We start from the raw sequence: 22,828 nt of genomic DNA, 5'->3' as shown, positions 1-22,828 counted from the left end.
ATGTGAGATGTGAATGAAACATTTTCATTAGAAGGGAGGAGAATCCTCGGTCAGAGACAAGGCCGGAGCTGATCTAAGCCAATGACATCCCTACCAATTCTTTTTTTTTTTTTTTGTCCTTCTTACTTTCCCTAGCTGTCACTCTCTGCGGTATGTGGCAAGCTGATTGAAATCAGCACTGTGTCAGGGCCCTCATATCGCAGAAAGACATAAAACATGCAGAAACATCAATAAGCAACAGGCCGCTGACAGCTCTCAGGCACCGGTGCCGGCGAGGAGAGATGAGGGGAAGGTTAAGACTCTGGGGGGATGCTGCGCAGTTGAAGTGTCTTCTTCAGGCTTCAGTGAAATCCAGGAAAGACAAGATAAAGTCTATCAGGTTATCGCCTAGTTCAAGTTGCTTCTCGGACAGCAAGGCCACTGGGACACTGGATGTCAGAAGATCTGTGTGTGTGCGTGTGTGCGTCTTCTTTGTGCGTACTGTAAGCATGTGTTTCTGTGGGTCCGTGTATGTGCTCACGCAGGTGTACAGAGCTGGAGGAAAGACGCTGCACTTGTTAGTAGCTTGACTTGAATTTCCACGATCAAAGCTGAGAGAAAGCAATTTTCCACTGCAAGGAAAAGCATTGTGCCATAAATTCAGTGTGAATTATGTGATGTGTTCAAGCTGTCAAATGACTACTTTGAATTATGTTTCCTGCATTTATTACATCTGAAAAATACTTTCCTTTTTAATTTATCAAATAAGAATAAACAAGAAGAAAAAAAATAGGTTGGATAATGTGCTAGTTATAAGCACTAGTGATGGGCAAGAGTTACTTTGGGATTTTCATTGTGTATTTAATTGACTAATGCAAGGTAAAGGTGATAGTATTTTAGATTGCAGCCTGACACTGTCTCTTACCACTTCTAATTAGGCAAGTTTTTTAGCCCAGCATAACTGCTGAATCTCATTTCTCTCCCCCGTTATTGGCCATCATGCTGCCCTAACCCTACATGGCCAGAATTATTATATGGGACCAATAATCACCCTATCAGGATTCTGACTTTGAAGGGGTAAATTTGCCGGTAATTACTATGACACCCAACCTATGGAGGGAGCAGAGTTTTGGATGAAGTTGAAGTTTCCCCCAAAGTTGAAGCTTTTTATTTTCCTATTGATGGGTTAATGTTGTGGACAGGCGCCCATCTGCATATCAAATGTGACTCCTATTATTTTATGTTCCTCTCTGCTAACAGCGCCTCCCAGCACTCCTCCATGTTCTCCTCCATCTGCCTCCTGTCCATTGATCAGCCTTCCAGGGCATCAGTCTGCTTAACATCTGCTACAAGTTCCAGCAGCTCAGGTAACTATCTAGCTGCTCTCCACCGCCTATTGATCTTCACGTCCACCTGCAGGAACATCTGTTTCGGCATGTCGCTTGTCAACACAAGCGGCTACTTTGTTTCACTTCACATCTTGTCCACTTTCACTCACTCTCACGAAGCAGTACTACTCCTAAATGCTTGCTAAATTGCTGTTTACATTGTTGTAATAATAACAGCAACTGAGACACTCTTCGTAGCTTGGCAGTTAAACAAGTGTCTATATTTAATTCCAAATTAGTTTGCAATTTTATTTTGCTTTAATGACAAATTTACACTAAAGCATTCTTGATTTTTCCTCTATTTTGAAACCTTCTTTTGGAAGAGCTAATAATTTTGGCAGATGTTTTAATCAAACAGACATTCAGAAATAAAACTAAAAAAACCCACCATATTTTATTTTAATTACATCCTAATTCTTTACACTCAAGAAAATTATCTATAAAATGTTTTAGGAATTGTACTTTCAAAATGTGCCAGTGTTCGCAACTTAAAAAAAAACAAACAAGAGGAAAACACGTTTCTTTTGTTGCTGTTGTTTTCAATACGATGCTGGACGTGAGACACAAGACAAAGTCAAGGGCTGAGAAGAGCTTGGATCTTTGAATTTGTCCCCTTCACAGGCTTCTAGTGCTCGGAAGAACCACCGTGGCACAGTTTAATTTGCTCTTTTGTAATGATGGGGCGTAGGTTAGTTCATTTCAATTTTTGATTTCGAAGGCTATCAAATACAGCTCAGATGAGAAATCAATTTTCCCAGCTGCCTTGGCTTTGTGGTAAATAGAACCGCCGCTATTGGTGAACACCCAGTCACATGACTGAGTCAGGGATTAGTTCAGTAGGCCTGTGTTGCCACCACCTCAATTACGGGCTGCCTTTTGTCATTTACCTCTATAACATCTCATTCTCAGGCACAACTCATATTTAATTCATGAAAGCCTCCACAAGAGCAGTTGTACTCGGGTAGTTTGTTGCAGAAAATTTGACCACAACTTTGCATGATAGCAGGAGTGATTGTAACGTGGGATAAACAATGACAGTAAACAGTAAAAGCCTCATTCAGGCCTACAAAAAAAAAAACTTACTATCAAAAGTATAGATTTAAAAAATACATGCAACTTCATCAAACAGCATTATGAGTGTGCTTTAAAAAACGATTTATTGTGAGAAACGGCAATGATAATTTTAACTGGAAAGATAGCGACCTATTTCATATCATAGACAATGACAATAATCAGTGCCATTATTAGTCATGTCATGTTAGCAACTGTATGAAAAGTGACTCTGGGCGGTTCCACTGACAGTAAGTACTTGCCTGAATAAATCCTGTTCAGTTTTGCTTGAGTGTGGACTGTCTGTAATCCTGATTGATCTACAATAAATACAAGTCTCATACACACACACACACACACACACACACACACACACACACACACACACACACATATATATATGTATACACACACACACACACACACACACACGCACACACACACACACATATATATATATATATATATATATATATATATATATACATATGTATATATAGTCTGTCTGTTACATATGTTAAGTCAAGGCCTGTTTGTTCAAGGCTCTCAATTCACAGTTTAAACCGATTTACATTCTGACTAAAAATAAATGTCAGGAATTATTATTTTTTTATACATCTGGCTAATTATTGAAAGCCTCAAAGCTTTTCCGACTCTGTGTGAGTATATTTTACATCTTTATGAAGCGTCAGTTTGGAAATTGAACCCAATCCAGCATTTTCTTTTTCTCAAATGAGCCCTCTTTTCATTTTTGCGCAACACAAATTGACAATTTGTTCAGTAATCAAAGAATCTCCTTTTCATATGGAGCGATTCATGAACACAAAGTAGAGAGGAGGCAATTTCTGGACATATCATGAGATTATATCCATTTGACAGTTATTCTATGTAGTTTCCATGACAACTGTTTGGGTGAGGCCCCCAATAAAACCAACCTCAGCTGTCATCTCTTCACCTAAAAGCTTTGTAATTGCTCTCATTTGCATACTACAATTAAGTGTGTTAGCTCACAGCAAGAACAATCAACCTCCACTAAGGACTGGGGATAGTATAATTATTATATCAGTGGATTTGTATAAAACATTACTGACGAGCCTTTGTTTGACGTCTACATCGTACTGTCAGGCTAGTTTCACCGCTTATTTTCATAAATATACATATTCCACAGATGGTGATGGCTAATGCATACAACTTTAAATGTAATCACTAGTGTCTGTATTTCCTTTTGATCAGATATAACCAATCAAATGGTATTGTATATCTGAGTATAGTGATGATAACAATTATTCCGATGCAACCATATGAGTTATGTATCAGAATTGTGTTGTAGCTTCCTGCGTGTCGGGCAATACAATACAAAGATATTTTTATCCAGTTTTGATGGGAGGCTTTTTGACTCAGTGCTACACTTGACTCGGTAGAAACAGAATGATTTGCAGTTGCGGGACACAGTTTGAACTGCTGATTGAATGGAAAGGTTATGTGCAGTGGGCTCTGAGCATTGTTTCTCTTTCTCTCAGATGCGCAGAGACTGTAATGAAGAGCTCTTGAACTCACAGTCAGAGAAGCTGTGACAGGAGTTCAGGAGGATGCCACTTTGCTTTTGCTGGACATATTACACACATACACACCTGTACGCACACACATGCTCATCCGCGCGTGCACCCAGGGCAAACAGCTAACACGGAATTAAAAATGAAGCCATCACTCATTTATTTTTATTTTCATGTTTTAAGCATTAACATGAACAATGTCTGGTCTCTCTGTTTATATTGGGAAAATAAAAATCCACCATTAGTATGTCTTTACCTTCTTTTACGCTTTTTATTTATTTTAGAAATTAGAAACTTTATCTGTTTTACAACTCTTTGTAAAACTCAAGTTCGTGAGATGTAAACGCTGCCGTATTTCCAGCCTTCAGAGTTTTATTATCGCGTCTGTGATGCTGCAGCACATCTTTCGGGCAGGTACATTTTATTTTTTGCCTTCAGGCCCTGAATTGAAATGGAAGACCAAATGGCACAAATGGCAAGTGCACCATTCCTAGCTTTCTGCAGCCTCCCAACACAAACTGGTCAAGCAGAAATGAGACCTGCATCAATTTTAATTTGTATTTATCCTGCTGATGACCCGCTCCTTTCAGTCTGCCGTCAGAGGCACAAATTACACCCATCATAACTCTGATTTTTACCGGCCCACGGTGTGCTATCAGAAAATTAACATGGTTATATACCACTGGCGGGTTCAAGGTGTCACAACACAATTATACAATCATCCAACCTGACGAGCTCTGACTGGTCGCCGGTGTATGACAACTAAGCTGGAGGGCTACACTGTCTGTCACATCCAGGCGTGCAAGATAAGTTCACTGAAGAGTAGACTGTGCCTCAGTGTTTGCGCTTCTCTATCTAAATCAGTTAAATATCTCAAGGCTGCTGCAGCACAATTTCTTTCTCTTCTTTTTTTTTGGAGGGAGGGAGAGACTCACATCTGAACTGATCTTTGACTTGGCAGGCTTTTATTTGGCCTGGCAAGTTGAGCCTGTGGAATTTGTTGAAACATAAATGAAAGTGAAATGAAGTGGGATGCCTGTGTATTCTTAAAGAATGCAAATTATCAATGAGGCAAATTTCATGAAAAGCCTTGCAACAGTGCAGTCCTATGCAAGCAGCTCACTCTGACTTTCAATCAACCCTAATCCTTGTCTCTCATAAAACTTGGACCAAAAAAATGAGGGGAAGCTCCCCTGCCTGGATCCCCAGTGTGCTCCGTGTCAAGCCATTAGGCTGTGTGAAATGAGGTGCCACTCATGAGTTATAATGCTGCATATCTATAGATGCAATGGTTGAAATATAGCCCTTCAATGCTCAGCTCTCTGTAGGACTTGGGGGAATAATTCTGCTCTGATAGTGGTCGATCCAGCAATATCCCAATTCAAAGTCACAAAGATACGAAGAGGGATGTTGGATGAATTCAAAATAATCCACTTCAGAATAGCTGGGAGATTAATGGAAAAATGTGTGTGTTTCTCATGTGCGTGTCTGCGTGAGAGCAATGAGTGATGAATAAAATATATATTAAAAAAGGGCAGCAAAAAAAATTACTTTCATATAGTGTACAATGATGTTACTAATAAGATTATCAGCCTTGGCGGTGGAATGAAATGACATGCACAGGAATAATGAAAGTGACATCAATGTTTTCTCTCCCGTAAGAAAAGAAATGCCCAAACTATTCCTTAAGATCCAACAGAAGTGGATGTGTACTTTCAGAAAATCTATTTGTAGTCTAACGTCCATTGTTCATTGTGTCCATTGTGGAAACATCAATAGAAGACACACATTTCTACAACCAGCTGTTAAAGATCTGCTCCATGAAAGTTAGTGACTACTGCTATACTTAGAGGCACACAGCAGCACGTAACAAAAGCAAGCTAGCACCAGTCTGCTCTTCAGAAATATTTACCCAGAGGTACTGTAGATGTAACAATGATAAGGAAATAAAGCTAATAAGTGTCACTTTGATGTGACAACAAATTATACATGGCTCTATCAGATCTCATTTCCATTCCACAACACAGAAACAGAGAATACCCTGAAGCATGGCTGTTAATGGGAGGCTGTATCAGCCATCATGGAAAGCTTGCCTCATTACTCACTCCAGCACAACTGTGCCCAGGGTGGTCGATTTCCCCAACGGACACCGGTTCACAGACCAGAGAGGCACTGTGAGGCGTACGACTTGTTTTTCAATGCACAGGGCACAGATGCCGTCATGCTGCAAGTGTGTGAAATTGTAGTATCAGGGAAATTCATTTAAGCTAAACGTAAAACAGAGAATCAAAAAGAAAAGGAATTCAGAATGCGACTTAAAGCTTTAAGTTGTATCTCAAGACTCGTAATTATTTTTGATCAACTTCTAATTGATTCTCTTCAAGGCTTTGGAAAATTACTCTGTGTCGCCATAACCAGCAACCGCTCGTCTTCATTTTCATTATGCGTCTGATTCTGTACGACCTGATTGTTATTCAGAGAGAATTTTCCATTTGGGAGGGCGCCAAATACTCACATAACCTTCTGTCCCTTCCAACCTATGCAATGAATATTTTAAAACCTTAATGTATATTGGCAGTCTTAGTCTTTCCTTTGTCCATACATGATATCTTAAGGGCCCTTTTCCTGCTAAGGGAACACTGGCACTCCATTATTTTTTTCCCTCTTCACAGTCGCTACTGCTCACTGGTTTTACTCTCTCTACCCCCGTTTCTATCCTTCCTGACAAAGTCAATAGGGGGCATCCCTCATCTGTCAAAAACAAACATCAGAATATGTCTCCTGCTTTCCCCCCCCTTTTCTCATTTCCTCTTTTTGTGTAGTGTGGCTGCCTGTTAGACTTACTGTGGATTCTCAGTTTGTCAGTCTTTGCAGATTATAATGTCATTAGTGAGGCTGCTTGGTGACTCTAATCAACATATGCACGTAAGAGCAGTCAAAACATATAAGGGAGAAAGTCCTGGAGAAGTAGCTGACCCTCTGGTGACTCTCTCACCCAGAGGGGTGGCAGCAGCACTTGCTGTGTGTGTTTCAGTGCAATCTGTGGAGCAGATGGCTGGAGTCCTGGGCAGAGAGCAGCAGGTCTCAGTCTGCATGTCACCAGGATGACGGGAGCTGGCTCCCTCTGAGCTTTAGTTAATACCTTCCTGTATGACAGACTTGTTAAAGGTTTGGGTGAAACTCAACTGACTCTTTACAAAAGAACAATACTCTCTCTCTTTGTGTCGCTCTCTCTCGCTCTCTCTCTCTGTGTCACTGTGTTTTGCGCTCTCTCCCCGTGTTGCCTGTTCTGGGTGGTAGTAAATATTTACTGGTAAGTACTGCCCTCAGCCTCTCTCCCTCTCTTTGGCAGTGGGAGTGTATTATATTTAGTATATAGTTTATTAATCTTGCTGTGTATTTAGAAAACATTTCTTTTTTAGATAAATCATTAAATAACTTATAGACGCAGACATTTTTATCACATTACGAATAAATATTTATATAAAACATATCTCCCTATATATACATCGGATTATATATACCATTTGATTATTTCCCACAGACTTACTGTGAGATGTTTCTGCAGAGGCTTTTCGTGCTGAAATCATTAAAGCAAAATAGGCAGTGGGGTAAATAAACATTTGCTTATTTTTGTTCATTTCATTACTCTCTCTCTCTCTCTCTCTCTCGGGCACTTAGACTTTAATCTTGGTTGCTGGCAGGTAGAGCAGGCTAGGCCATGGCTTTTGAGGTGCAAGTGTTGTTGCCTCTCCTCCTCTCTTTCCTTCTCTCCCTCCTCATATTATATAAAGAGTGGCAGCAGGCAGAGTGACAGACTGCCCCAAGAGATGACACCTGTCACTGAGGGGAGTGCTGCTAATCTACAAGCCTCATTTTGTTTGAACTCTTTGTCACCTTGCCGTCAAATCCTCATCTTCTCAGTCACTGCCAGCTTCCCTCCCCTCTGTTTTTCTACTTGCTCTGCTTTGCCCAGTTTCTCCACAATATATAGTGCCTTCGCCATCACACAATACAAATCAATCTTCTCTGGTGAACCATCTCCCCGCTAACGTTTATTTACTAAATGAGTGTTATATATGTTTGCATTTCCGTATGTCATTTCTGCGTGTCGTTATTTCTATGTAAAGACAAAGCGAGTACTTTTCGAGAAAGTTGAACTTAGTGGGGGTTTCTTTACGGAGTGTTTAAAATTGCTTACATCCCGCCAGTGTATGAGAAGATGAGGCGTCCTTGTTCAAATGTTTTTATTTCCTGAACAAAGCCTCATTCATTGATATTGAGATTTGTCTAAGTTAAAGTGATCTGAATAGAAATGCAGTCTGGAGTGGCTCAGTCTCTGTGGAGCAGCACACTCCACCCCCTAGCCAAATATCTATATTGTCCACTTCTACAGACTGTGCTTTGTAATTATAATATAATTCATTATGTCTATGCAGCATGTGTCACAAAGGAGGAGTCCTCCCCAAAATCGTCCTGCGCTGTTCAAGCTGACCGAACACATTCTTGTTCCCATTTTAAAGCCTGCAGCATGGAAATATCCGTTCACACCCCCCTAAACAATAGACTTTCCTTTTTTTTTTTTTTTGTCTTAATTGAGATATCACCAGGAAATCTGACAGTTAACACCAGCCCCTGTCGCAGAGTGGGAAAAATCTATATATTGACAGAGGATGGTAAATAAAGGACCCAATAAAGATAAATAAGTGACAAAGAATGTACTAATCCGTATCATATTTAATGAAATAATAATAAAAAATAGTTAATAATAACAAGGCAGAAATTGTGGTAAACATTTATGTTAATGTTGAGTTTTTGCCCTTAATATAATTTATGATGGCACAAAGAAAAGAAAAACACACACACAGACACACACACATACACAATGTAATCCAAGTTTCAGCAGATGCATCAGCCAACTTCTTTAAATGCTTCCATTAAGTGGAATTATCTTTTCCAGACACATTTTGTATGAATGCATCCAAAAATCCCTATTTCATTTGGATTGCATGGGTTTTAATTTAATCCTTTTCCTTATTAAAAAAATAAGATGCAGCATCTTGAACAATAGTAAGGCCTGTCTGCATCGAACACAATGGCTAAGGTTAAATTGAGGGTTGTGTATACCCTTTGCTGTATTAGAACCATTCATATTCAAATAAAAGCAGACTGAAGTCACTGATTCATACAGCATCGCAATGTGAAATCTCACAGTTGCACTCATAAACCAAAAATGCAATGCAGTTACAATTTCTGATGTTAAAAAACACATTGATAGCACATGTTTAATTTTTGCAACTGCTTAACTGTTTAAGCATGAACTGCAGCTTGTTTCTTTTTTTGTTTGTATATTTCTTAATCTACTAAAGTATATAATACTACACAGCTATCATAAATAATTTTTTTGCTTACAAAACTGTCATTTTTCTATGTATTTTGATTTTTGTGGATTTTGGGGAAGTTGTAAGTCAATGGAAAAAGTCGAGCCTCTTTTTAATTCAGTGTTTCATCATAAATAGATGTTTATTTCTGCAACCACTGTGAAATCCCCCTTCCGGGCTACAGATATCTTAAAAATTAATACGACTTTGTTTACCCATTGCAGACATGCTATAGTTAACAGAACCAGGTAATTTAAGCTCTTGAATTCCATTTTGCCAGTACTTATTTTAGTAATTTTTCATTTGTAATTCCATAGAAATTTAGGAACATTAATCATGATTAACAAATATACAATCCACAACTATTTACTGTGATAACTCGGACGTGTGCTCTGTGTTTAATTAAACCACTGTTCAGTAGCTCAGTAGCTCACACCTGACAGAATAGGTTGCATTATACTACAAAGGACTTTTCAACATGTGGTTGTCACATGCAGTTTATGACCCTATTGGACATCATATATTCACTAGCTGTAATTTCACAGACAACTTTGGCAGGCAAATTGGGAAATTTATGAAATACTGTTATATCAGAAAATCTGAGAGAATCTAATGGTACGTGGTCTGAAGGATAAACCGATTGCCAAGTTGTGATATTAAATTGCTTTTGTAGTTCGGCGCAGCTTCCTGCTGTGTTCACCTAGAATATAGGATTTGATAAATGATGACAAGTTTCTTATTTCTTTACTTTAAATCAAGGCCAATAGACTAATCATTATAAAACAACATCAACCAGAGTGATCACAAACAGAAAGCGCCTTGATTAGACCAAAGGAATTTTTTTCCAGTATACATTCCTATCAATTACAAAGAGGTTTAGCACATATATGAAGAAAGTGAGAGTGATGTGAACCATTTTCTTTTAAAGATTTCTCTCAAGACATTCATGAGCTATACAAGAAAATAAAAGAAAAAGAAAAATATAACACAAATGTTTTGCTGAACCAATATTAGCTTAAGAAAAGAGCTAACTTTAATAAGTCTGCTAATTCGTTTAGGCTTAAACAATTTTTTATTTATTTGTTACTACGTTGTCAAATATAATACAGCCACCAACTTGCCATTAACAAGTTGCAAAATAGCCAGTCTTTTGTCTTCTACATAAATGATTGCAAAACAGCCTGTGGATACAATAATACTTTCAAATTGAATAAAGTTCTAGTTATGGACACCACAAATGCATTTATTGACCAACTAATCACAAATTAGTGCCTCAGAAACATTTCTGTATCCTTGCAGTATTGTGTTCGGCAGACAAATCTCACTTCCTGAGTACTTTTATAATTTACTTCTTATTTCTGTACAGAAATAATTGCACTCGCACACTCTTACCAAATAATATCAGTGCTCAGGTTCAACTGGGTGATGCATTGTCTTTCCCATCCCCCTGTCTTTGTCTGAGCAAAGTCACATGACAGTCATGAAACAAATAATTTCATTGGCTATATTCAGAGCATGCCTACAAAGAGAACAACAGCTTGTCTTGGGAGTCAAGAACTAGGTACAATGTCTTCTGCGATGGGATGGCCAACACAAATGGGCTGGCGCACCTATCCAATTAACACTCTGCCTGCCAATCCCTGTCAGGTCACACGCTGACTCCCATGGCATGCTCTACCTGTCTCTGCTGCTCTCAACACATGCCCAGCTCCAATATAGAATTAACGCCACTTTTCACCTGGTCACGCTGACATGCCATAGATTAGACTGGTGCAGCATGGAGATATGCTAGGCGCTCCAAATGAGGGCACCTGGGGTTAAGATTTCAAATGCAGTGGGGCTATTGTTTTGCCACTTCTTTAATATTAATTAAACTCTGAGGTGAAAATGTTCTTTACCAAAGTACTGCTTAATTCCTCCACAAGTGAGCAACTGATAAGAGATTTTATTTAATGATCACCTGGATGTTACAACTAAGACCTTAACAAAACCAATAAGCAACTGGGACTAAATCCTTCTTTATTAATGGAACAAAATTCTGAAGCAATTATCTAATATTTAAGGCAAAGACGAATTTATTTTATATATTTATTTTGCTACTGCCATAATATCTAAAAACAAAAACTACTTTTACATGTACAGAATGTATAATCATTACATTGCAGTATATCTGCAGAGATATTTACAGCAAATCATAGCAAATGTCTTCGCACGTTTCCACATGTGTATTTATTTATATACTAAATGATATAAATTAAAAAATGAGTTCAGGAGAGTTAGTTTCTTGGACTTGTGCCGTAGTGCACTTTCACATTTCCAGATGAAACATTTTCACCATTTGAAGAAAATAGAAATTAAAATAGAAATTAAATATAGTTAGAAGCTAAATGATTCAGCCACATCTAATATTTCTAAGGGCAAAACAAAAGTACACAAAGAAGAGTGGACTTCACATAATAGTAAGGACACTTACAGTCTACTTACTGTTTGTGTCCTGCCAGCTAGTTTTTAAGCTTCTTATCCTTATCTAAGTAGTAACTACACCACAAGATCTTATCATCGCTCTCCCAAAGTAGCCTCTCTTCAAGCAGCATTGCTACACCCTCTTGCTTTGTCTTGTTCATGTTACTCAGAGTGTCTCCTTATGTTGAGTTGTTGAGAGAGGTTCCTAAATATAGCAGGAAAAGGACTTAGCAGAAAAGATGAAGACTATCTTGTTGAAGAGGAAGTGGTGACATGCTGCTCGTTTGAGGCACCCCATCGTTTTAAAGAAATCAGTCCAACTTTTTTTGTTAGGCTTTTATTTAGTTAACTGTCTAACAAACCTCTTGCAATTTTGAATTTCTCCAAGTGTGCCCTGAGCCAGGATAGGCAACCTTAATCTGTTGTCTATTTGGTGGCCAGAGAAACAGGAGATCCCAGAAAAAACCTGTGCAAGCACAAGGAGCGGGACCCTCTTGCTGTGACTGACCCTCCATTTTGCCATATAATAACAGTTTTTCCACTAGGGAGCAAAATAATTCCAAAACAAGCTGACAGATACACTGACATGGCTGATATTATGACATACAGCTACCTGAAAAATGTGGAAATACCTGGATCTTGGATTGCAGAATGTTTGACTTTCTTCACCAAAATGCTGCTAACTTTGTGATGTAGGTTCAGTTTTTGTTATTTTTAAAAACTACCATTTCCTTCTAAATAGCAGTTAAGAAGCGCTGTGTTTGACACGTCCAAGCTGTGAAACACGAGTAATAAACTTAACTTACTTCCTTATGTACTTATTTAGACTTCAGTCTAAATCAAATGGCATTGCCTAATGCAGGTTTAAATAGATTATAATAGAAGTATTATGCATCCCAAAACTTAGAAACATCACTACAGTATTCTCACAGTTAAAAATAAAATGGAATATTTTTTATATAATATTACTACAAAGATTTGAGTCCATATGTACCCTATCTTCTGCTTAATAGGTGAACCAATCTGAATGAAACTTTGCACAAACATCATCACACATACAGCAATTATTAATATCTCTATATTAAAAAACATTAATTAGCATTCAGGGTTCCTTTGATTTTTAAATATATTATGTTCTTTTCATCATCAAACCTGTTCCTGTAATGTTACATTCTCTATTGCTTTTCTTTTGGGAGTCATGTTCAACATACACCGTCCATACGTAACTCAACGGTCACAAAAAGCCTGGGAAAAACCACCCAGGCAGGTTCCTTTGTGCTTTCTTTGTGGGTACACAACATTTTTGACACGTTTACTTCTAAAACAAAAACGGAAATAGTTATATGCAAAAGATGTGGTTTGCTTTATGCAAGTGATAAGATTTTCTTATTTTAAATTAGACATTAAATAAGTAATGTTAAAAACACTTAATTAAAACTTTGTTTAGATGTTACTTTTTGCTTTGTGAAATGAATAAAAAAACGCAAATCTTAACTTTATTTTGATGTTAGTTACATAATGCATTCAAAAAAGATTATTTGGCCACTAACCCAACCGAAGTAGTAAACCTGTGCTTTAACCTCCTAGGACCTGGTGTCCACATATGTGGACATCACATTTTGGGTTGTCTAGACCAAAATACAAAATTTTGCTCTACAAGTGCCTGATATCCACTTATGAGGACATTATACTGCCACTGTTCTATTGCAATTTTAAACAAATATCCTCATATGTGGATATTATTTTCTCAAGAACAAAAATTAGGTAAAAAAACAACAACAAAAAACTGGTAATTCTTTGTTTTTACATTCATCAGGTGCCAATCAGCCCTAATGTCAAAGATAAATTAAAAATGCATGCCGTGGAAGAGTTCGTGTCTTAGGAGGTTAATATAGCATCCCCAGCACTTCTGCCAATATATTGATATTGCTCTGTCAAAAAGGACAACTCTTCAACTTAAATGTCATTCTAGGGAAGAGGGAAGAAGTTGCAGGGGGCAGCTTGGGGTTATAAACCCAAGTACATATTAAATGCTGAGATTTTTTTGCACTGTATTGCTGCATATTATTATTTTTTTCATAAAATGACACACTAGATGCTTGCAATGTCTGCATATGGTACATAAAATGTTCTGGATGTACGAACCCATGATATTCTTTTGCAGGGACTTCAGCAGGTATTTAAGGTGAGTGGGAAGTCACTTCCACTGGAGGTCATGTTCTCTAACACACACCTCGGGGGATGTTAAAGTAGACCTTGACAGACCAGGGGAAATATTTACAGTACAAAACCCAAATGAATGATAGCAAATGGGCTTTCTCCTTGCTGTCCTCCTGACCTGACATAACTCCTCAGTGTTGTAGACTGCTAGCACATTCACTGCAAAGGCTGGTGTTTAGGTTAGTAGCTGCCAATAAAGCAAATGCCTTGTTAGTCATCAGTCAGTGAAGAAATGGAAACTACACACACTATATTCTCTTCAAAATCAAGAGCAGAAAGTCCCTTAGCAGGCTTTACAAAATGTGAGATATACAAAAGTAGTGAATTACAGTAGCTTAGTGTAAGTTTGGATATGGAATAGTTTGAAATACAAACTTGTGAATAAATGTGCCAGCATTTTATAATATCTGTTTCCTTCAGGGGTTCTATTTACTTACTGAAAACCATTAAAGTATGTCATTTAACACCTCAAATATTCGTCAGTAACAGATTCTTTCAGAGACACAGCTGATTTTGGTGTTGTGAGTTGCCAGATGCTCTGTTTTTGATGTTGTCACCTTTCAGGGATAACTGAACTTTTGTCTGTTTTGTCTTTTCATTAATTATCTTCCAATATGTGTTGAGTGGATGTGGATTGCTTTTGCAAGTTAAAAGCATTTTAATATGTTCATAACTACAGTATGAGTAATTTCCACCAGTGACAAGTTAATTTGTCACCTCATGTTATGTTTGCTTCTTTAAAAATGGTACACGAAGCTTTCAACAGTGTACTGTATCATCAAGCATATTTGTGCTGTTTGTTGAATAAAATACTGTAGGACAACATTTATTCGCATAACCCTATAAACTCCGGCTAAATAATAACTAATTATATATGTAAATCATGCAATGGTCAATCATCATTGACCATTGCATGTTTGTCTTTGTGTTTTCTAAAGTCTTTTTGGTGAGCAGGCAAAAATGGCTGCAGATGATCACTGATGACTGTAGATATTTAATTAGCAAACCTTTGCTAGTCCACTGGCTCCATCTTTCTTTGGCGGTAAAGAAAAGAAAAATGTAAGCACACTCTTTCTGTCAAAGGCTAATAAAACAGGTCAAATGCAGCTTTATGGACACATGAGAGTCAGCCAAGTGGTGGGTTGGTCAGCCCAAAACTTGTATCTATGCGCAGTTATCTTAACAGTTGGTCGATATTTTGAAGCACATTCACGTTCTACTGGAGATTGATTATAATCACCTTCATCATGCTCATATTTTTCATCTAGTTTTCTTGTTTAAAGGAATAAATACATTGGTCAGAAGAATTAAGGGAGCACTTAAATCACACATCAGACCTTGCTAAAGGACCTTGTTAAATAGTGAAGTTCAAAACCTTACTGTCACATATTGTGTAATCTGTCACATGTACTAAGTGTGAACACTACTGAGGTCATTTTGTAGGGCTGGAGTGATGCCCTTCTACTGCGCCGTCCAGTTTCCCCAACTGATTTCTTCTCCATACTCCATATACTGTGATGGTCACGTGCTCTGATAATGTTCTTGAGGAGTATAAGAAGTATAAACCAATGTGTTGCTTTATTGGTTCCTGTATTTAGTACAGTATTAGTACAGCTGTGCCCAAGTTTAGCTCTAGTGCACATTTAGTCTTGTGTGATGGTAAGAGCCAGATTAACACAGTAAATAAATGTTATTTTTACTGACCTCAGTGGTCTCACATCTCACCATATATCAATGACACAGTTTACACTTGATGTGTTATGATACCGTGTTATAGACATTATATTATATGTATTTAATATATATATATGATCCTAATACAAAACTGTTCGTTTAAAGGTAGACTTGCCGCTGTCTAAAAACTATTTGCAACACTATTAAAGCAATATTTCTATATTACAATGGTTACCATAGTTAACATCCATCCATTCTCTTCCCCTTACCAGGGTCGTGTTTGGCCTGGAGCCTATTCCAGCTACCATAATACGAGATGCACGCCCAGGACAGGTCGCTAACCATAGTAACAGTGACCATTTTTTCAGTGTCCAGAGACTAGGTTCCTTAAGGAGGAGTTCATTGTGCATATGCAGACATGCATTCGTGTTAACAGTGCTTTGCTAGTGTAGTGTTGTTAGTCAAGTAATGTTTTGTTTTTGTGTTTTTTTTGCCTATGACTGAAGTAATTTGATAAATGTATCTGATACATATGAATAAATCCCAGCTTCTGCATTATTAGTGCATTAGTCCATAAAGTCACATTAACTATAGCAAATAATTACCATGCAATTCTTAGGACTGGCTTCAGCTGGGTCACCAGTTTCCTGCATTTCTGTTTTGAGTGTCTGGCTAGCAGTTGATTAAATTTAGTCTCTCAGGATTTGCATCCACAGTTCTATACATGCATTACATGGCAAAAATTCCTCTGGTGGTCCATCCATCCATCCAGCCACAGTTTTCCTCTTTATTGAAAGTTTTGTTACAGTGTCAGCAGGCTAAGCAGGATATTCCAAATATTCAGGTATATATCCAGATATTCTCCTAATAAATACTTTCCACTTCCTCGTGGGGGATCCTGAGACTTTCCCAGGTTAGATGAGATACATAATCTCTCTAATGGGTTTTGGGTATAGCCCAGGATCTCCTCCCAGTTTGGCATGCCCAGAAAATCTCCATGGGTAGGCATCCAGGAGAGATGCTTACCAGATGCCCTAACCACCTCAGCTGCCACTCCTTTTGAAATGGCTTTGAGATTTCTCTGGATGTCTGAGTTCATCACCCTGTGTGTTGCTGAGCCCAGCCACCCTTCAGAAAAAACTCATTTCGGCGACTTGTATTCAGGGCCTTGATCTCAGGATCACAGGGTTCGAACGCAGATGGCTCAGTGCCTTTCTTCACTACAACAGTTTGAAACCATTCCTTCATTACTACTGATGCCTCACCAGTCTGCCAATTGAACTCACGCTCCACTTTCTCATTACTTGTGCATAAGATCCCAAGATGCTATGACTCCTTCAGTTAGGGCAACCTCTCTCTCAAACAGAGAACCATGGCTTCAGACTTGGATGTGCGATTTCCATCCTTGCTGTTTAACACTTGGCTGCAAACCACTTCATTGCATGCTGAAGTTCATAGCGTCATGAAGATAAGAGAACCACATCATCTGCAAAAAGAAAGGGTTCTATCCTGAGCTTCCCAAAATGGAAATCCTCCTCACCCTCATCACAATGGATTAGAAATAAGGGGCTACTCTAAAGTTCAACATTCACTACAACCTAATGGACTGTGATAATCGACCTGGAATTCCATACTACTAGAGCACACCTCACAGTTCAGACTACTTCAAACTAGTTCAAACTCAGTTTTACCTTCATCCTACTGACTGCAAACTCCAGAGGTACAAATGATTTTGTCCTGCTCTTTGCAGATGACGTGCTTCTTTTGGCTCCATGAGGCAGTGGCTCCTAGATTACACTGAGGTGGTTTGTAGCTAGGTGGAGAATAAGCACATCCAAATCTGAGGCCATGGTTCTCAGCTAGAAAAGGGTGGAGTACTGATGCCTGGTCATGGATAAATACATTCCTGCCCAAAGTGGAGAAGTTCAAGTATCCCGAGGTCTTGTTCACAAGTGAGGGTAGAGTGCAACAAGAAATTGACAGGCACATTGGTTTGGATGGTGTAACAGTTTGCTGTGGTGAAGAAAGAGGTGGGCGTAAATTTAAAAGCTGTCAAGTTACAGTTTAATCTATGTGCCTACACTCACCTTTGGTGTGAATACTGACTGAAAGAAGCAACAGAAATTAGTTTTCTCCAAAGGGTCTCTGAGCTCAGCCTTAGAGTTAGTGTGGATCTTGGTCCCACAGGATGTGCTAAGACCACAGCCAGTACTGTTCTTCATCGAAAGGCGCCAGCTGAGGTGGTATGGATATCTGAACAGGACGCTTCTTCATTGCCTCCTAAGAGAGGGGTTTTAGTTTTTGATTAAAAAAAAGATCTTTTGATGATTTTACATAACTAATAAATGTATTATTGCTAATAATGCTATTACAACTATAAATGCTACTAATATCTTGCTCTTATAGATGCTTCTTTTAAAGTTTTCATACACTACAAGCATGAAAGCCATTCTGTATAATGTTTGCTTTCTAAATTGGTATTTCTTTCCAAATAAAGAAAATACTCTTTTCTTGATTCAATGAATATATCATTCTAAAGAAGCTGTGATAGAGGATTAAAAAAAGTTTGTCTAAGAAACTGACATTAAACACTATATTTTTCAATTTCTACTTTTTATGACAGGTGCCAAAACGCACTTTGAAACTCATTGAAGGAAAACTATAAATCTGTAGCCAGAAGAGGATCAAAAGTGGTTAAATGCAATGCCACACTAATACTACAAAAAGAAACACAGCGATTTCAGCAAAAGCATACATACAGGCTTACTGAGTATGTGAGTAGATTCTGTGATCATTACATTCGAAGCTGGATAAATGGGTTAAATTAGATTTTGCAACCACAGACAGCATTCAGTTGAATGGATATTAGTAACTGAATCAGGACACCCTGCAAATGATTCTTGTGCCAGATCCTACTGCCAGGACATTTACTGTGGGGAAACTCACAACATGTTGGTTGCAAAGATCATTTTTACACAACCCACTCACCAGACAGGCCGCTGATATTGGATGATTTCTCGGAAACCCAGATTACGCTCGTGACAACATTTTTGAGCATTTGCTGCCAACATTTTCCACTTGATTATTCCTACAACATCTGCTTATGACAAGTACAGTATGGTTAAGGTTTGGTTAGGTTTAGACAACCGAAGCTACTTGGTTTAGGTTATGGAGAGGAAGTGCTCAAAAAATAACTACATGGATAAGGTTAGTCAGCTGAAACATGCGGTAGTGGTTAACAAATAAAATCTTCAAACAACCCACTAAAATGTCTGCATATTTGATGGAACTAAATCAAATTTGCACTTGGCTATATCTGAAACACAATGTACCATTTTTGAGTAGATTATCCTCATATTACCAGTTGTCATCTTCCTCTTTAAATACTTACAGGTTACTGGTAGTATGCTTTGAGTAGCAGTTTGTCACAACATTGTATCTATTCAACAGCTGTTCCTTCTTTAAAAAAAAAGTCGCTATAGTAATAAGAAACAATGTTACTAATCACACTATGTTTAATGGCTGTACCAACCAGTTTTTCACAGTTATTTAATATCACAAAGTTACAATTAACATATCATAAATGAAATAATTGTCATTAACACATAAATTAGCAAAGGAATATTATCTCATATATGGCTTTGACAAATGTTCAAGCTTTGTGTTTCTCTTTACTTGTCAACCAGTGTAAATGTTAACCAAGAAATAGGTATGGTGGGTTTTCTTGACCCCCAACACTCCACCCCCGAGCAGTAAGAAAACCCTCAGGTGTACTTTTGTGCAGTTAAGAGTCGAAACAATGTGATACATGACTCCCTGTATGCAGGTGTGAAAATTCAATAGTACTTTAACCATGGATTTTCTCTTTGTCAACTTGAGCAAGGGAAATATCATTAGGCCAGGTTTTCCAGAGATAAATTTAGCTATCATGGGATGTTATAAACCATTAACATCAAGCAAAGACGTATCACTTTCCAGGACTGAGTATTGTATGTGAAAGGCTACACTAACCCCAGTGGATCCCAGTGGATATTAAACTAACAGTTCTGGACTCCGGTGGGCATCTTAGCAAAGAGATCCTCTTTATTATACTGTAAGTCAGTGGCACAAATATGAGCTGAGTGATGTGAAGCTTTTTAGGGAACTCAACCCAGCAGCGTTGTAGGAAGGGGTACAGCTTGTCTACACTGCATGTAATTTGCAGATTCTTTACACTGTATTGTGTATGCTGACAGGTTTGTGATTTGTTTGCACTTCATGGGTGTCTAATTGATTAAGATTAAAGGAGAATGGTTTGTCTGGCTGTCGAAGAAAATTCCTGGCTGATTTGTATTTGCTGTGCCCCTCCTTTTTAAGTGCGAGTAAACCCTCCAACTACACACCTAACATGAGCCAACACAGGCCACATGCTGGTCTGCATGCTGGTTCACATGCACTGCATGACACAGCAGCTGAATAAAGCCATCACTTACTTACTAAACAACTGAGCTAGTGGCATTGCTCTCAGTTCCAGGCAGCTTCGCCAGTCATGCATATATTCACGAACTCGCATTTGCACATATTCTGCTCTTGTTGTTGTTAAGAAAATGCAATTTAATATTAAAAAAGACAGTCTTTACATATATATGTTACATTCATCATCCCTGTTTTCAAAAGGGAAATTAAGTGATAATCAGACTTAAATTATTCTTCAAATATGACATAAAATTCAAAAATGACATACTGCAGAGTTCAATAAAAATCAAAGTTATTGTATGTCTTGATATTTTTTTTCATATTTGCAGTGAGGGTTCTGTGATGAAATTATAATTGGAATGGACAAAATCCCTTAAAGTGTCTCTTGTTTTAATTAAATCATAAATTTAAAAGGTAGAATTAAAGTAGGTTCAATAACAAAGAGAAAATATTATGTCAAAGTCAGAGAAGTGGATTTATTTTCACTGCGAACTAGAGCTATACTACAAAGTACAAGAACTGAATCCTGTTCTACTCCACTTTCTTTGATAGTGGACCACCATGTTATAAATAATGTATTAAAGGATTTACAATGCAGAGAAAGAGAGCTGCTTTCAGAAGAATGAAAGTTCCTTTACTATAGCGCCTGAAAAAAGCGTGTTAACTCTTTGCAGCCCAGACCCAATCTGAGTTATAAAAGACTTCATATATTTTCTTTTGTATTGTCCAGGTTAAGAGAGTGTTTGGTTTCCTTTTTACAGTTTGTGGTAGCTTATTTTTTCTGCCAAAAGGTGTTTGAGGCCTACTGGGACCACTTAAAAGTTTATGCAGAGCACTAGCCAAGCTGGACAAAAAAGCCTTGAAGTATGCACACACTGGCCCCTTTCTCAGAACCTCTCAGCTCTGGCTTGGGGGAGTGTTGTTGGTTTATGAGAGGGAAAATAGCCCCAGCCTTCTGCAAAAGTGAAATGGGATTAAGGCCTTTGTCCGGCCCACAATGGTGAGGGGAATTAGCAATAGTTGTAGGCACTTAGAAGAGCTCTCACACAGAAGCTTATCCCAGATTTTGCACAATAATCATTTGAATATCAACAGTGTTTTGCAACTACAGCGCTAATGTATAAACCTCTCTCTTTTAGATATCGAAATCCCCAAAAGGATTTTTACCACTGGCTACATCACAAATATTCACGCTTTTTATTGAGAATCATATTTTTGAGTGCCACTGCGTTTTACGTCGTATTAAACCACAGATTGAAAGTGGTGCGAAAAGCCTAAAGTTTGTGGTATTTATTTATATTATCTTTATATTTGTTGACTTGTAAACAAGTGATGAAACAGCTGAAAAACTATGTCTAATATCAAACGGTGTAATGATAAATGCACGTCTATTTGGGCAGCCAAGCCACTTCTATTTGTAAAAAAAAAGTTCAGTCAATGCTGTATTTTGTATAATAATGTTATACAAAGAACAGCATTATAAATAAAATGTTACGGTGAGGATTTTGTATTTAGATGTTTTGCTGAAATTCTGTCAAATTCTATATAAAAGAAAAAAGAAAATATTAGCTTTAAAATGAGAAACTTTCAGGAGAGAAGATTGTTTAAATTTGAATCTTTATGTTCAATCAGAAGTTATACGTAAATTGTGTGTTTTGGGGTTTGGTTTTTTTTACCACATTAGTATGGAAACCGAGAATCCCATGCTCTATCTGACCACAGCGTTAGACAGAGATAACTCTCACAGAGGAGGAAGAATTGAGACCTTCTGCCTCAGTTGAGTCTCACAAGACTGGCTTCAAGAAGTGTGATGGCCTCAGCATTTTTGCCCACACAGTGAAAAACGTATTGTCCAAATCACAAAACATTGAGTGAGATCAGCAGACTTGTCAAGAGGCCCTGGCTTGAATATGAATGATGAGAGAAAAGCAGGGTGGTCCTGGTGCTGTTTTGGTGTTAGGCAGGTGAACATAAGCTCAACTGTCCCTGCCAGCTGTCTGTCCAGAGTTTACCAATTTAAAAAGAGAGAGAAAAAAATAGCTGTTTAGCACTTTCATGTAAATTAGCACCAGTAACGGAGAGAAATCATCTGCAGACACTGGTGTAATTTCCAGAATTTATTTAAATTTCTTGGCATGATTGCATATTTTAAGTGCTAAAATGTCATCTTAACACGTCTTCCTAAAAATCTGATACCTCAGGTATGCTCCAAGCACTCACACTGAAATGAAACGGCTGAAGGTGGCTTTTCAAAGTGAACCCACGCATGAATTTTCTGTCAAAATGAAGAAATTAAGACATAACACCTCCCCTTCTTTCCTGTCCTTAACACATGCACGCTTGCTAGTTCAATTCACTCAAGTGTCTGCATAGTATCTGCATTCAACTGGATACAATGATGCACAAGATGAATAAAGTTATCTCTGCAGCTGAATGGGATGTTGCTTGTGGGAGGGAATGGGGAGGTTCCCTATATGCCTGAGCTGAAAAGAGCTCGGCTTTGAGGGCCAGTGCTGCAGAGGTCAGGGCCCAGCTGCTTTTAGGGGTGAAAGGGACACCGGCAGGCTGGACTGGCGCAAGAGACCTAACAAAACCAGTCGTGTCAAATAAAGACATCTCAGATTGGCCGTTGACAGATCCCTTCCCAAAGTTGCTGAACATGCTT

General features: G+C 38.2%; 1 long non-coding RNA gene across 1 annotated transcript in view; it reads left to right on the top strand.

The window, feature by feature from the left end:
- The window catches only part of LOC113026831 (uncharacterized), a 96,691-nt gene that overhangs the window by 63,336 nt on the left and 10,527 nt on the right, over positions 1-22,828 (top strand). The window contains exon 4 of the long non-coding RNA XR_003272958.2: positions 1,240-1,346. This is a non-coding gene — a long non-coding RNA (uncharacterized LOC113026831). The remainder of the gene's footprint in view (positions 1-1,239; positions 1,347-22,828) is intronic.

Source organism: Astatotilapia calliptera, chromosome 7 (genome assembly GCF_964374335.1).
Source record: "Astatotilapia calliptera chromosome 7, fAstCal68.1, whole genome shotgun sequence".
Taxonomy (NCBI): domain Eukaryota; kingdom Metazoa; phylum Chordata; class Actinopteri; order Cichliformes; family Cichlidae; genus Astatotilapia; species Astatotilapia calliptera.
The sequence above is the reverse complement of the archived record's forward strand: the minus strand, read 5'-3'. Positions and strand labels throughout refer to the sequence as shown.